This window comes from Molossus molossus, unplaced genomic scaffold (assembly GCF_014108415.1).
Source record: "Molossus molossus isolate mMolMol1 unplaced genomic scaffold, mMolMol1.p scaffold_m16_p_12, whole genome shotgun sequence".
NCBI classification, from domain to species: domain Eukaryota; kingdom Metazoa; phylum Chordata; class Mammalia; order Chiroptera; family Molossidae; genus Molossus; species Molossus molossus.
Window position 1 is genome coordinate 5,519,103 of NW_023425347.1, and position 16,897 is coordinate 5,535,999.

Consider the following 16,897-nt stretch of genomic DNA (forward strand, 5'->3'; position numbering starts at 1 on the left):
TGGTAACCAGAATGGGTTGAGGTTTTTCCCCACAGGATGCTCTCACTAGATCAGAAAGAGTAGAGAAAGAAATAGAGGATGTTAGGAAGAGCTGCAATGACAAATGTCATTCTTGTTTGGCCACACACCATCTTAGCTTCTCTCAGTTTGGGGCTGTGTTTCAGGTCCACCCGCCGCACTGGCGCGGGTGTGTCTGCCGCACTGATGCAGATGCGTGTCACATCCAGGCCTGCTGGAGGCCTGCGGCCTGACTGCTTCTGTCTCTCCAGCTCCTCTCTCCTCCTCCTTCCCAAATATGGCTCCCAGTCTTCCAGAAACAAGGCCCAATCTCCCAGAGGCCTTGGCCCTTCCCACCTAGGAAACTCAGAAAACTCAGAGAAACTGAGTCGCCCATCAAGGGCAGAACACCATCAGAAGTGGGGGCAGGGAGGAGATCCCCACCACCTCACAGGGAACAAGGCCAGAGCCTGGATGCTGGGCGGTGACGACTAAAAGTCAGTATGTCTGGAAGAAAGAGTGTGTTTCTACAGCACAGTGTAGAGAGCACGGGGGAGAAAATCATTTGTTCTTCTGTTGACATAAGGCAATGAAGGGAAGAGAAGAACTATAATCTTGTACCTGAATGTGTATTGTGTGAAGCACGTGTTAATTGCAGTCTCATGGGAGAATTGATTGTCTTTTGTGGATAATTATCCTGAGCACAATAGCTATTAGGTATGACAGTATGTGTCACGTTAGTAGGTTTTATTTTATTATAGTTCTAAGCCCGTTCCTGTTTGCTCAGTCTTCTGTTGTCCTGTGAACTTGCTTACCTGTTCATAACTCTAAAACTCCGGGAAGTTCAGTTCAGTGCAACCAGGCTGTTCCACCACCTCCCAGGTGTGTCCTCTCTCTCATGAGGAGCTGTTTTGAAGAATGAAAATATATGTAATACACAGGATATTAGGATAAATTAAGGAGAAGACATAAAAAGGCACTAAGGGCCAAATATTATGTCATATGTAAATATTAAGGAAAATTGATTAGGAATTATGCAACAAGAGAAGTCTAATCAGAATAAATGACTTTTTTTTGCCATCTCTCATGATATCAAAATAAAGTCCACAAAATTACAGCTGCACTAAGTAGCTGCAGTCCTGAAGCTGGAGGCGAGAACAGAGACATTGAAAGGGAGTTCCCAAACAGCGACTCACTGGCCCGGTGATGTGCCGGACACTGGCACAGGGCAGGGCCATCCCATTTCTCTCGCCTCGCACCTCAGACAGCTGCTTGGCGGTCGCCTTTTCTCTGAAGCGGCTCATTCTGCCGGGTGGGGCTCCAGGGAGGAGGACAGGGCGCGTCCCAGGCGCTGTCGGGGGCGTGCAGAGTGGCCACATGGAAAGGCGCTGGCATCATCGTCCTCCAAGTTTCAATTCACAGGATACTTCTGTTGCTATAAAAAGCACAATAGCCAAAGAGTCCAAGTGCAATCTGAGCGTCAAGACAAGTTCTGAAAATTCAAAGAGAACAGATGGCCCCAGTTAGACTGAGATTCCAGGAAGCTGAAAGCGGACTTTTATTCAGCATCAGATACGAAGTACTAATCCATGCTTCAAATGTGTAGATTTCATATTATAAAGATGCAATAGCAAATCAAAGAAACTGAGATGTCACCCAGAGTGGCTGCCAACCCACTGCCGCACTGCGACCCGTGGCCGAGGCAGGTGGCTGTCCTGGGGAGAGCGCAGGGCGGTGAGCAGCTGAGCCCGAAGCCCCGAGCTGGTGCTCAGCTCTGCTGCTTATTAACTCGATGACACTGGGCACGTCTCTCAGCCTCGACGTGCCCTCTGTAACGTGGGGTCATCCGCTGTGCCGCCCTGCAAGGCCGCTGCGAAGCTACCACCTGCGGCGGCACATGGTGACTGTGTCTCGCCTTCCCACCTACACAAAATTCACCGCGCCAGCATTCTCTTTTAACTTTTCTTGTTTTCTCAATGAGTATCAGTAACCACTGCTGCCATGTCTGTCCACAGGGGTCGCCAAGACCCCTCACACAGTTGTTTCTGTAACCAATAAATGTTTATCTTCTCAGAGTGAGGAGCTATATAGAAGCAGTTGACTTTTGCCCCCAAATAATAAAGCCTTATTATTATAATTATGATTATCCAGTTGTGACTGTGAAACATTGTCAAGGTCATGTTGCTGGAAAGAAGACTGCTACTTAAAGCTAATGAAATAGAGAAACATGTGTGTCTATACCCGGTAAAATAATCAGAACTCCCAGTTGTACTGTAGAAGCTCGCCTGTGGTAGCAGCCTCCAGAACAGCCCCCGAGGAACCCCTCCCTTATCAAGCCCCTCCCATGCTGTGCCATTGTGAGGCTGTGTAATAGGGCATGGCCCAGTGATGGGGAACCCTTGGTTTCTTCTATCTGAACTCACTGCCCTGGGGGAAGCAGTTCCTGGGGGTACTCAGGCGACCCTTGGAAACATGCACAGGGCAAGGGACTGAGATCCTAGCCAGGGGCATCCAGCAGGGAGGCCTGCTCACAGCCACACCAAGTGGACCCTCCCTCAGGTGAGCCTCCAGTTGACTGCAGCTCTGCGGAGAGCCGGAGTCCCAGCACACGACGGAACCTGAGCTAGAACCATCCAGCTAAGCACCTGGATTCCTGGCCCACAAAAATTGTCATGTCTTAAGTTGTTACATTTGTGCCATTTTGTTACGCAAAGATAAGTAACTAATAAACTACCCTAATCTTTACATACAATCTCACACACACATATGCACACACATTCATTAGAAATGCTTAGCATACTTTTCAACTTGATAATTATACTGTATTCTGAGCCCTGCCCTAAACTTGCCCATATCGGGGCACCATCCAATCATGATGTTCTTTAGTGCTTCAGCTGAGAGACTTTAGTCCATGGAGCCTAAGATGTACCCATCTACATCAAATTCCATCATCTATCAAAGAGTATATTCTAGGTAGGAGCAAAGAGACCCTCTTGGCTTTCTTGTCTTTACCAAGTAAAGACAAATATAGATGAAAGTATTTGCCCTACTAAAGCGTAAAGGCCTCCTTAGACTTCTACTGTAAGATGAAAGGAGAATCCAAATTTTATGAAGTGTGAAAAATCTGCTAAGCAGAATAAGGAATAAAAAATTCTTGCCCTAGCCAGTGTTGCTTAGTAGTTAGAGCGTCGGCCCATGCGCCCAAGGGTCTCAGGTTTGATTCCCAGTCAAGGGCACGTACCTGGGTTGCAAGCTTGATCCCCAGCCCTGGTGGGGGCACCTGTGGGAGGCAACCAGTTGATATCTCTTTCACATCAGTGTTTCTCTCTTTCTCTTTCTCCTCCTCCCTTCCACTCTTTCTAAAAAAATCAAAGGAAAAAACTATCCTCGGGTAAGGATTAACAACAAAAAAAGAAACATTCTTAGTTCATTGTCTGTTGATTGAAGAAATTCTCCTGAAACATTTATAATATGGGTTATTATATAAAAAAAATTAACCAAAGACAGGTGTGACATGATATCTTATTGTAGTTTTTGTTTATATTTTTTTGATTAGTGACATTGAGAATCTTTTCATGTCTATTGGCCATCTGTATATCCTCTTTAGAGAAATGTCTGTTCAAGTGCTCTGCCCACTTTTCATTGGATGTTTTGCAGGGGGTTGGTGTTAAGTTGTATGAGTTCTTTATAAATTTTGGGTATTAACCCCTTATTGTATGTATCACTGGTGAATATATTCTTTCATTTAGTAGATTGTCTTCATTTTGTTGATGGTGTCCTTTGCTGTGCAAAAACTTTTTTAGTTTGATATAGTTCCACTTGTTTATTTTTTCTTTTGTTTCCCTTGCCTGAAAAGGTAAATCCAAAAAATATATCGTATTAAAAGCAGTGTCAGAGAATTTACTGCCTATATTTTATTTTAGGAGTATTATTGTTTTGGGTCTTATATTTGTCTTTAATCCATTTTGAGTTTATTTTTGTATATGGTATAAGAAAGTAGTCCAGTTTCATTTGTGCATGTCTCTTTTCCGCTTCCCTTATTGCATGTGTTGAAGAGACTGAGACTGGGATGTCACCTTACACCTACCAGAATGACCGTCATCAGTAAGCCAACAAACAGCAAGTGTTGGCAAAGATGTGGAGAAACGGGAACCATCATTCACTGTTGGTGGGATTGCAAATTGGTACAGCCACTATGAAAAATAGTATGAAAATTTCTCAAAAAATTAAAAATAAAACTATTCTATAACCCATTCTGGGCATTTATCCAAAGAAATTGAAACACTATTTTGAAAAGATATATGCACTTCTGTGTTCACTGAAGTCTTGTTTCCAATGGCCAAGATATGAAGGCAACTTAAATGTTCATCAATAGACAACAGAATAAAGAAGATCGGTACATATATGCAATGGAACATTAAGCGGCCATAAAAAGAATATAATCTTATCATCTGCAACAACATGGATGGACCTAGGGGTTATTATGTTAAGTGAAATAAGTCAGTCAGAGGAAGACAAATAAGATTTGTCTTATTTGTGGAATTAAAAGTCACACTAACAAACAAAGCAGAAACAGACTTACAGATACAAGAAACAGATGTATGGTTGCCAGGTAGGAGGAGCTTAGAGGGCTGCTTGAAAAGGTGAAGAGGTTAAGAAGTACAAATTGGCAGTTACAGAATAATCACAGATGTAAAATACACCAGAGGGAACATAGCCAATAATATTGTAATGACTATGTATGGTGTCAGGTGAATACTAGACTTATGGGGTGATCACTTCATAGTTATATACATATTAACCACTATGCTGTACACCTGAAACTAACATAATATTGAACGTCAACTGTAATTTAAATAAAAATAAAAATAGTTCTGGCCAGTGTGACTCAGTTGGTTGAATGTTGACCCACGCACCGAAAGATCCATGATTCAATTCCTGGTCAGGGCATATGCCCAGGTTTCAGGCTTGATTCCCCTGAGGAGTGTGTGCAGGAAGCAACTGATTGATGTTTCTCTCTCATATCGATTTTTTTCTCTCTCCCTTCCTCTCTGAATATCAATAAAAACATATTTTAAAATAAATAATAATAAAATTTATATAGATAAACCAAAGAACCAAAATGAATGAACAATTTATGCATATATCTATTTTAATGCTTTGAAATATATGGGAGATTTTATAAGAATTCAAAGATATTACTATTTAGTATTTATGTAAAGCACAGTACATAAGTACATTTGTAAAAGATTTAAACGATTATGTCTCATATCTGTCATTACCTATTAAATTCTACATCTATAATTTAGTTAATCCCCAAATTCTTTGCTATCATCATGAGATGAAACACCCTTGATGAACAAAATGATTTATTATATAAAATGAGTCATGAAGTAAAACTATTTCTGGTTTAAACTCTGAAATCCAGTAACTGAGTAATGCTGCCATGAAGTACAGTAATCTAAATAATAATAGTAAGATATTAACTAAAAATACTGAAGATAAATAAAAGAAAATAAGGAGATGGAAACTAGTATATGTAGATGTGCTATATCTAATTTTATTTTGAGGAGGTGTCTGCAATTTGAATTGCTAAAACTGTTTTCAAACACGTAGGCACGCTTTATCCTGAGCTTCATTCTACCCCGTGATGAAAATTTTCATATAATAATACTCAGGAGGCAGAAGGGCTTCCTGTGGGGCTTGGAGAAGAAGCACAAAGGGACTTGAAGGAACATGGTGTTGTTCTCTGCGACCAGAAAGGGCCCATACCAAATGCCATCAAACCAAGCAAGAACTAGATCACTGCTCTTTGAAGAACTGTCTGCAGTCTACCTCAATTTAATTCAGACTCGAATTCTTAGAAATTTCCTGAAATCTCAGCTCCTTTTCCATTTAGACGTGAATCCTCAGAAGCCACTGAAGATAAAAGATTTAGAAACACCTCAAAGGCCAGAAACTCAAACAAATGAAAGTAAAAGCACTGAAATTATGTGATCATTTAAATATATGCACAGAGTCCTGGCAGGTTTGGCTCAGCAGTTAGAGCATTGGCCTGTGGACCAGTGAGTCGCGGGTTCATTTCCGGTCAAGGGCACATACCTCAGTTGCGATTGGACCCGGCCCTGGTTGGGGTTGCGCGGGAGGCAGCCACTCAATGGAAAAATGTCCTCAGATGAGGATAAAATATATATGTGCACGGAAAAACATGTGGCAAAATTTAATACCCATTAATTATATTTTTAAAACTCTTAGCAAATGAGGTATCGAAGGGAACTTCCTCAAACTGATAATCTATAAACAAAGCCTAAAGAGAAGTATCGAATGTTTTGTTTTCTTCCTAATACGGAAAATGAAGCAAACAAATGTATTCCCACCATTCTGTTCAAAACAGTCCTCAAAAGCTTTACCATTTATATTAAGGAAAGAAAAAAATACAATACACAGGTGATGTATTATAGAATTGTGTACCTGAAACTTGTATAATTTTATTAACCAATATCACTTAAATGAATTCAATTTAACAAAAATAAAATAAAAAAGATTAGAAAGGAATAAGTAAAACTGTCTCTGTTTACAGATGACAATGGTTTATTTAGAAAATCTGGTGAGATATATAAAACAACCACTAAGCCCGGGCCGGTTTGGCTCAGCGGTTGGAGTGTCGGCCTACAGACCAGAGAGTCCAGGGATAGGTTCCTGCTAGGGCCACGTACCAAAAATAATAATAATAATAAATAAATAAATAAAACAACCACTAAAACTTATATGAGTATTCACCAAAGTCTAGGATACAAGAGTCAGTTGGAGTTTTAATACTAACTTAAGCAACTGGAAAAGAAAACATTTACATTTACATGAGTGCACAGATTTTACAATTCAAAGATCAAAATTGTTAGAAAACAATTGTAATCCAAATATTAACTGAGACAAAATTATGAATATGAGTTAAGCAACAAACTTTAAGTTATCACAAATCTGAAAAAGCTAACAACCAAATTTTATAACAAATACAAAAATGATTTATTAGTGTCCTATTCAGTAAAGGATGCAGAGGAAACAAAAAGCCCGATTTCCTTTGCAAAGAATATATGATCTGGTAACAGAAATAAAACAAACTCATACAAAACAAGGAGGTAGCGCTGACCTGTTCACTCGCGGAGGGATGCAGCGACCGACGGAGGGAAGAAGGGAAACCTGGGTGCAGACTGCGGGTCGGAAGGGAAGTACGCTGAGGCGCTACTTACTCGTATCACACAGCCCTCTGCTGTTTTCGAAGCACTTTCAGATGTTTGCTCTTAACTCTTAAAACTGCTGTGAGATCAACAGAGCTGAATGCAGTCTCTAAGTGGAAAGCGGTGGGTAAGACCAGAACTTAGGTCCTCGGTCCCATCACCGCCAGGGGGCCCGGGGAGGGCTGCGTGAGCAGGCCTGAGGGGGTGCAGAGGAGGCCGGGTGTCCCAGATGAACTACAGAGTGAGCATTATAATGTGACCAGAAAACTAAGTGGGATGGGCCAAGCAGAGCCTGGTGATAGCAAAGCCCCCCACACACACACACACAAACACACATACAGCCATTCTCTTTTATTTTTTTAAATATGTTTTATTGCCCTGGCCAGGTTTGGCTCAGCGGTTAGAGCGTCGGCCTGCGGTCTGGAGAGACCCGGGTTCGGTTCCCGCTAAGGGCACGTACCTCGGTTGCAGTTTGTCCCCGGCCCTGGTTGGTCGTGCGGGTGGCAGCCACTCGATGTGTCCCTTCACGTCGATGTTTCTCTCTCTCTCTCTCCCTTCCTCTCTCTCCCTCCCACTCTATCTGTACAAAAGATGGAAAAATATCCTCAGGTGAGGATAAAAAATATATATATATATATGTTTTATTGATTTTTTAGAGAGAAAGGAAGGGAGAGAAAGATAGAAACATCAATGGGAGACAGAAACATTGATTGGCTGCCTCCTGCACGCCCCCTACTGGGGATTGAGCCCGAAATCTCCCCTTGTGCCCTGACCGGGAATCGAACCTGGACCTCTCAGTCCATGGGATGACGCTCAGCCCACTGAGGCACACGGGCGGGCAAAGCCAGTCTCTGTTTAGTGAGGAAAGGCAGCTTAGTGGTGCAGAGCCCGTATGTGTGTGTCAGGCTTACAGGGGTTCCAGCCTCAAACCCAGCATGACAATGCAACTTCAGGTAAGCTACACTCCTACATCTGAAAAACGGCCAACACTGCTCAGCACGGTAGCTTCGTATTATTCCCCTTAAAGAGCTTTAGGCTCCAGGGAATCTGGATCTTTCTCTGCACTCCGCAATATTAGCTACACTCATTTATAACATGTAACGTCACTTTTGTCACTCCAGATGTAGTTGCAAGGGAGACAGGCTGGGAAGGACCCCGGAATCCCTGCCGTAAACATTCCTGTGCTATTGCCTCTCTGAACACCAAGAACTTAGCAGGTAGGGCAGCAAGAATGAATACCTGTACAACAGAGCAGGTCCTCCCCAGAATTCCCAAGGGCTCGGCCTGCCAGGGCTCAGATGCACTTACAAGGAGAAAAATGCTAAAACCTGAGGTGCCAGGTTCCCCCTGAATTGAAAGCAAGTTTGCCATGTGTTCGGTGCCCTCCAGGCTGCACCGGTCGATCTATGAGGCAGCAACCAGAGTGCCATCTTTCACGTTGGTGTGGTGAATTCTGTTCTGCACAGAAGATGAAATAGCCGTTAGACTGGAATTAGAGCCAAACATCCATGGGATGTGACTACTCTCAGCAATGGTCATTATTCAATGGAAGTTAGCTTTTCTGAAACTCCAGCCATAATGCTTTACACACGGAACTCCACAGTAATGATCTGAGCTACGTACTAGCTCAACTTTTTACATGTGAAGAAACTGAGACTCAGAGAGGCTAAGAACTGTGACCAGGTCACACAGCAGCCAAGTAGCAGAGCTGGGACCTGAGTTTACTCTGCCCTTCATGTTGCTCTGCCTCTCAAAATGAGACAGAATGGTAGACAATGGAGCTGAAGGTGACAGCCAGCACTTATACAGCCCATGCTCCTATGTTGAGGTTTTTTATAAAATGGCGCGTAGTGGCAGAACCAGAGAGTCACAGTAGGAAGAATGGACCCTGTGCCCTCTGCTTCTCAGACTCAAGGGTCTGTGGAGTTCTTCTACCATCTCTATCCCCAGCGTCCGGGAGAAGCCTTCCTCACACATACCTGTGCCTCTCAGGGAGGCCAGTGTGGGCTCCCCCTCGTAATGTTGCTGGAAAAGCCAGTGCTCAGTCTCCTGACTCAAACTGACCGAAAGAACGTGTGTTGAGCCCCTGGCTCTTTGCAAAGAAAGGTGAGCTGAGGGTAAGAAGTGGTTGTTTATGTAGAATGCAACTTTAGAACAACTAGTCAGTGGCAGCCACATGGGTGAGTAAGGTCAAAACAATAACAAAACGCCCTTTATTTGAGATCATAGCAATTGCTTAATTATACACTGCAGTTGTTATGACGTTGCTGGGGTTTCCAGCCTCCAGTCACTCAGTGGCCCTCCAGCTCTGGGCGCGGTCCTCGGCACCTTGCCGCTGGCTGAATGGTTTCCATGTGGACTCCAAGTCCGCTGGCCCTCACATTGGGGTCGCCTGGCAAAGAGAGGCTGGGAGAAGTCCAGCACCCCAGATTAATGTAAGAATCAAGAAGCCTTTGGTTGGGTGGTAGCAACGCTCCCTGTCTGAAAAACACCACTTTCTATTTTCTTTCTAAACAAAAAATGCTTTCTTCTGTGTTGCTTGGTCGCTCAACAAGGAAAAAGGAACTTTCTATTCTTTATCATTTGGTATTTATTTAGTGTACAGAGGTAGAGTCCACTGCCTGTAACAAATCCTGTGCATAAACTGGAAATTCTGGCTTCTTAAGGAGTCTGTTCATTTCATTTTATTTGGGGATGTGTAGATTTTCTATTCACTGATTGTCAAGAGAATGATTAATATTGTAAAGGGGTTGGGTTTGGGGGAGGGGTTGTCTTTAAATGAACTGCAAAGTTGTGTTAGAGCAGAAAACTTAAAGTACTTATATTTTCTGTTTCCCTTCTTATTTTAGAAAAATGTGCTAAGGGAAAGCTGAATATAATAACTTTAAATAAAAATATTAGTGGAGTTTGGTGATTTTGGACAACATTGTCAGGTATGTCAGTAGGAAAGAAATTAAATAGAAAAGAAACATTACTTCAAACATTTTTAATTGCAAAGTTGGTCCTAGACTTCTTAATCCACATTCTCTAGAATGCTCCCCAACAGTGCAGAGTAAAAATCCTCTGTATTTGTTCATATTTGTGGATAAAGAATAAAAGAATTTTAAAATGATAGAAAAAACTGAAGCATCATCAAATTACATATTTGGAATATACTAAAACATTACTTTAGTAAAATTAACCTAGTGGCTGAATTAGTAGTTGAGATTTTCTAAGTGAGAAATACACAATTTAGACCACCCCCACCCAAAGGAAAAACAACAATTGGAAAACCTAACTCATAGAGACAGTATGTTACAAAGAATAAAATTCCTGCAAGTGATCAACGATGGCCAATGTGGTGATAGCACTGGGCTAGGGATGAAGAGAATGGTTTTATCTCCATTTCTACCACCAAGTCCGTGTGCAGCTTTGGCCTTAAACTGTCTAGACTTGTGTTTCCTCCTCTGTAACTCACCTACATGATCTCAAAGGCCACTCACAGAAATATGAATCTTACTGTCATTTATATTCTTATCAATATCAGCTTACTTTTTGTTATCTTTTATTTAAACCTTTAATATTTTAGACTATTCTAAGGTAAAAAATATATGCTATTCACTTGTTCTTCCAATCACATTTTTTATAATCTCAGCAAACATTCCATTTTCTTTGGCAAACCACCCGAGACTATCCAGTGCTGTGGACCTGGAAACTTGCCCTCCAGGTGTGGGAGTCTTGCAGCTCTGTTTCTGCCCCTGCAGATCCCTTCTTACTAGAAACCATCTTGCTCATCCTCGTATCTCCACAGCCCTTAAAAAACATTTTAGGTTATTATAAAACAGCATGCACAGAAGAACTACTCTCTGAGACTGGGGGTGACAGGTGCCATTATTCAGCCACAGAGTGCTGCTTGTTATGGGAGCTGCAAACAGTCTGTATACACATCCTTACGTGAAGGGAATTCTGCTAGCTTGCGGAACAGCCTTGCTTCCCTCTCATCAAGACCTAAGCTGTGTAACATTCCTCTAGCATGCCTACACTTCTGTGTCAGGTCGGCCCCTTTTCCTCCCACCATGGGTGTTTCTGTTTTGCCCTGGCCACGTGCCATAACCAGCAGCCAAATTAGCACCGAAAAGCTGAGAAACTGAGGAGATGCGGGGTGGGGGTTGAAGACCAGTCCAATAAGTAGTTTGACGTAAACGAAACAACAGATGGATAGCCGAAATGTTTACTTCTTGTGGTGAGCTGGAATACACCACCCACCTGCCTGAAAATTCATATGTTGAAGTCTTAACCCCTAGTACCTCGGATCATGGCCTTTTTTGAGAGATAGGGTCTTTAAAGAAGTGACTAAGTTAAAATAAGATCATTACGGTGGAAGCCCCATCCACTCTGCTTGAGTTCCTTATAGGCGGAGGGGTCGGGGCAGCCCTGCCCCGAGAACAGACCCCATGAAGACACAGAGGTCTCCAAGCCAGAGAGAGGCTTCGGGAGGGAACAACCTGCCGACACCTTGACCTCAGACTTCAGCCTGCAGAAGTGGGAGGAAGCAATTTCTGTTGTTTAAACCTGTGCTACTTTGTTGTGATGGCTCTGCCACATTATTACACTTAAAAAAATAATTGTCTTGGTGAAGTTCACTGGAGGACATTTTGAAGGGCTAGGAGGGCCGCCTTGGGGTTATCACAGCTCACTTGTCAGCCGGAATATCTGGTGCTCTCCTGAAACTCACAGGGACGCTTTTCTCCAGAAACGCCCCTCACAGTGCCTGGGCTCACACAGGAAGCTAAATTGCTGTTGAGTCAAAGGCAGAGCCAAGACAGACGACTTGCTTTTAAATGGCCTTTCCTTACGAGACAGGGAAGGGGCCTGGCACATAGTCGCTCAGGAAACTCGGATTCACTGAGCAGCAAAGCCTCTGGGAGCCGATCAAGTCCCTGCTCCAGGAGGACGGTCTTCCTGCCTGGAGGCTGTCTGTAGTCCGAGCTTCCTCCCACTTCTCAGAGCTCAGCCCTCCTCCCCTCTTTCAACCTCTGAAACATGCTCAGAATCTTTCAGAGCTACACCCCCTCCCCCTGCAGTAACAGAGTCTCATGGATTGCATTCCAAAGGACAACACAGCTTTGCCTCTGGAGGGCTTCCTGACAGAGGGAGACCGACCTGCAGTGTGGCCAGCGCTGCAGCAGGCCGACACGGAGCTCCTCCGAGCTGGCTCATCTTTTTCCCAAGGTCAGTTTTTCTCTCTAAGGGAACGACACTAGCTGATGCAATTTACAAAGCATATCAACGGGCATGATCTCACTTAACCTTCACAACAGCCCAGCATGGCAAGTCCATGAATAAGGATGCACCTCAGGAAGTAATATAACCTAGTGTGCGGGCATCTGGCACCCTTCACACAGCCCCTACCACCCTCTGCACAGGACCTTACTTACCATAATGAACTAGAACAAGGCAGAAAGCATGTTGAGGTTTTCAAGGAGCTGGTAAGAAAACCTGACTGTCCCTTTATCAACTGGGAATAGTACTGGCACATGGCTGGCATGACTCCAGCCGCCTCCCTGTATCCACACAAGACATGCTGACCATGCACAGTTCCAGCTGGGCTGGCCACCACCTCTCCCACACAGACTCCGCCATGCGTGCTGCTATCTCCGCATCTAAGTAAATGTTCGTGAGAGCGCCCGACTGGCTCTGATCAACTGTGAAGATATTTATTTGTACATATTGATGCTGAAGATAATCTGATGACTAGGTTTCAAGTGTGTTCATGAATGCCCTTTCTGATATTTTATCATTATGTTTTCTCATGCTTTACGAGGATTCAGGGCTGGGGAGCAACATCCTCTTCATAAATGTCCAAAATAATTCCGACGGAGCCGCGCCTGAACCAGGCTGGTGCATGGGGCACAGCACAGAGCAGTCACCTCCACGGGCGCAGGAAGCCTGGGGGTGCCTCTCCCTGTCAGATGCATGCCACCTGCCTGTGCAGCTCTCACGTCCAGGTCCACAAGAGTTGCCAATGCCAGAGGTCTCGGGGCGAGGATGGTTTTCCCGTTTCCAGCACTAACGGCTGAGACATACGCAGACCCCTTGGCTTCGGTGTTCTTGCTGAGTTGAGCTGCCTGCTTTCTCCACGGCACCCAGAGCCGCTGGTCGCTGCTGTCGTCTCACATGGGCTCTTCCGCTGACCAGTCTGAAAACCAGAGCACTGGGGGCCAGGAGAGAGAATGTAAATGTATAAGGCTGCCCTAGTTCCTGGGGCTCAGCATCCAAAAAGAAGTATGTTGACTCTGACAAGTCAAGAAGATTTTCAGTTCTGGACCAGTTCCGTCAGCTTTGGTCACGTTTTGCTTTAGATTCACATTTGATCAAAAACAACAGTCCTGCTCCTCCACCTGCACAGGTTGGTTCTGAGCTCTTCTGGCTGCCAGGGCAGAGTATGTAAAATGACTTTTGAGCTTGCGTATGTCATCGCTAGTCCCATGTAGCTGGCTTTCTTGGGGAGAAGCAGAGTTTTATAGTAAATACGTGAACGGGATATGCGGGTGCAAACCACATCCTCCCAGGCCGGACCCATTCCCACTCAAGGATGGGCCTCAGCCCAGCCTCTTCAGATGGACACAACCAACCCGAGCAGCGCACTGGGCATGACGGCAGTCCTGCAGGAGGACCACTACCGCACACGCACACGCACACACACAAGCACACGTGTGCAGACATGGCATCCAGACCACTCTCATTGCCCATCTTAACGGGCTCTTACTCAATCCAAATTATGCTTATTCTTTGTCCCCCACTGGATTTTAAGTTAGTTCAATGTTTAGACAGAAGTTTTTTCTAAACTTCTATTTCTGTCCAATTACAGAGCTGTCAGAGGACAATGGCCCCATGGGACTGTGGCCAGGTCTAGTTGCGGTGACCCCCTCCTCGGGCGTAACAGAGCCAGCATAAGGGATAGGCTGGATTCAGATGTGGACATTGAAATAATCCACAAAACGGAGCAAAGGTTAGCATCCTCCACATAAGTGATGGTCACTGACGCCTTAGGGAAGAAAAACTGTGAGAAAAATAAAGACTAAATGCCCAAAGTAAAGTAACTTCTTAAAACAGCTGTAGAATTGTTCTCACTTATTTTTCCTGTTGCCATAAGCCTCACCAAAAGTTTTCTGGAACCATGGCCTTTCGACCACATAAAAAATTAGTCTTAATTTAGTTGTTCTTCATGTTTGCTGCAATTAATCTCAAAATACAGGACATAAGAAAGCCAAATAAAAAGGAGCCAAGGTTCTGAGAAAACAGCAGGACAGTTGGTACACTTCCTACAGCGGCAGCCAACACAGAATTTCCTAAACCTTTTCTTGGTGTCATGAAAGAAGGACGAGATCACAAACTGTCAGTCCTTGGCAGAGATCATGGTGACAATGGTAACAGAAGAATCAAATCAATGAAAGCAGAGAGGTAATCCTGTTCAATTTCCCATTTCAGCAGAGAGGGCGAGATCCAGAGACTCAAAACGCTCACTGCAGTCACTGAGACAGTTAGTGGCCAAACTGGGCTTAGAGCCTTGTTTTCTTGGCTGCTATTCATGGACTTGCAGAGTCCCACAGTGGGAGGAACCACCCAGGCCAACCAGCCCGTACCACACCTGCACCAGGTGTGAGACTAGTTTCTACCAGATCCCTGTGGGGGTAAGATTGACCTCAACTCTTTCCAGGACAGCCTGTCCTAACTTTGTACATCTCTAAATGTAAAAATGCCTTAGTTTCCGCCCCCAGTCCTCCTCTGCCCTTGGGGGCTTCTCTGGGCCGTGCCTTCAGAGTCACAGGCTGCTGTGTGGTCCTCGGTGTCGCAGCCATTCTCTCTGAGGCACGGTGGCAGCCGCTTTGAAAAGCTGATCTGCATGATTTGGGTATATTGTGTTCTTGTTTGCTGAAAGCTTCACCCCCAGACTGAATGCCACGCTCCAAAGGTAGTTGCACCGCCTGGAGAAGAGCGGGGCCTGCAGCAGACCGCGTCCTGCCACAGTGCGGCCGAAGAGGGGCAAAGCAAGCAGGTGAACTCTGCCTTCTACCAGAAACCCTACGGCCTGCGTACTTCACCCCGCTGCTGGGCCGCTTGCACCCTTGGAGCACTAGTGAAATTAATTCTTTGAACCTACGTAAAGAGACTTTAAGATATTTAATCTTTTAATATGACACTTTATGTTATTCAGCCTTTCCACCTAACCTGCGCTGCGAGGCCCTTTCAGATCCTGACCCAGAATATCCTTCCGAGCGTGTTTCTCCTGGGGCGGGACAGAGCTGAGTGGTGTGCTTCACGCGGGAAGTGTCTTTCCAAGTGGCTGCTGGGTGGCACGAGGCCAGCCTCTGCTGGCTGTAGTCACTGAGCCTGTACGGGATTGCCGTCATCCTGACCTCTAGCCACATGCCTCCGTGCTGCACACAAGGGTGGCATCGGAGAGACCTGGCAAATGCCTGGCTGAGCGCCCGCAGGGGCAGCCTCTCCTGACCACCAGCCTAGCGGCCCTGGCGAAGAACATGGATTTGCTGTAATGCGCTTGCTATGGATCTAGACTGAGCCTCTGCCGTGACTGCCCTGCCACCCAGCAAATATATTGAGGGGCATTGTCCACTCCACCACTTACTACCTGATAAGTGAGGGGGTGTCTGTGACAGCGCTGGAAACCCTGAGCCCCGCTGGGCGTGTTTCCAGTGGGCTCTCGGGAGGACAGAGGCGGGCACGGAGTGTCGGCGCTGCGGCCCATGCACGCTCCACTCCTCGCCTCCAAGGCAAGGTCCTCAGACCTTCCCCCATCTTCAGAATTCCTTACCTGCTCCCCTAAAACAAGCCCCGCGGCCGCCTGGCTCCCCGCAGGCCTGTTCTCACCTCTCGCCCAGTCTCCACAGCAGCTGGGAGGACACAGTCATTCCCGGGTCTGGGTGGGTTTCATGAATTTATGTTGCAAAAGCAGCACAGTAACAGAATAAAGCATTCCAGTGAAGCTAAAGATAAAAATGCATGGAGCCTGCCTTAGACCAATTAATGTGCCCCTTGTCAGTTTGGATTCCAGAGAAAATTACTTCTCCCCCTTAACAGTGATGTAAGAAGCGTCTGTGTTTGCAAAGCCACAAATCTTCCTGATCAGAATGCCATTTAAAATCATTACAAAGAGGTCAGCAATCTCTGCCTTCAAACAGAGGGGCTCCTTTTACATTTCTTCGGTGGTTTATTGCATAAATATTATTTTTGCCATCATTCTTCAGTGTGTAGGTGGGATCTCCAGTAGGCAGAGACAGTGATAAATGAGTCTCCAGGTGTTACTGCTGTTAAAAAAGAAATTCCTTTAACAAATAGTTGTGAGAACTAAAGTCATTTTCAGGGGCAGCTCCCCTGTTTCTTAAAGAAACACTGACCTATTTAGTAGTCACGGGACATGCTCTCAAGGAGACAAAACATAAGGTCCGTATGTTGAATCCAATACTGTCCCTTCTCGTGTCTGTTCCAGCAAACCCTATGTGATGCTTGGAGTGCAGACGGCCGTGTGCGTGCTGTGGGCTTTGCAAAGCAGGAGAACATGCTTAACCTGACCCTTACAGCACCTGTGAGCACAGAAGTGAACGCTAATTGTTTAAAAGACGCAAACTCTGATAATTTGAGTCTTAGGCAAGATTACCAGGCAA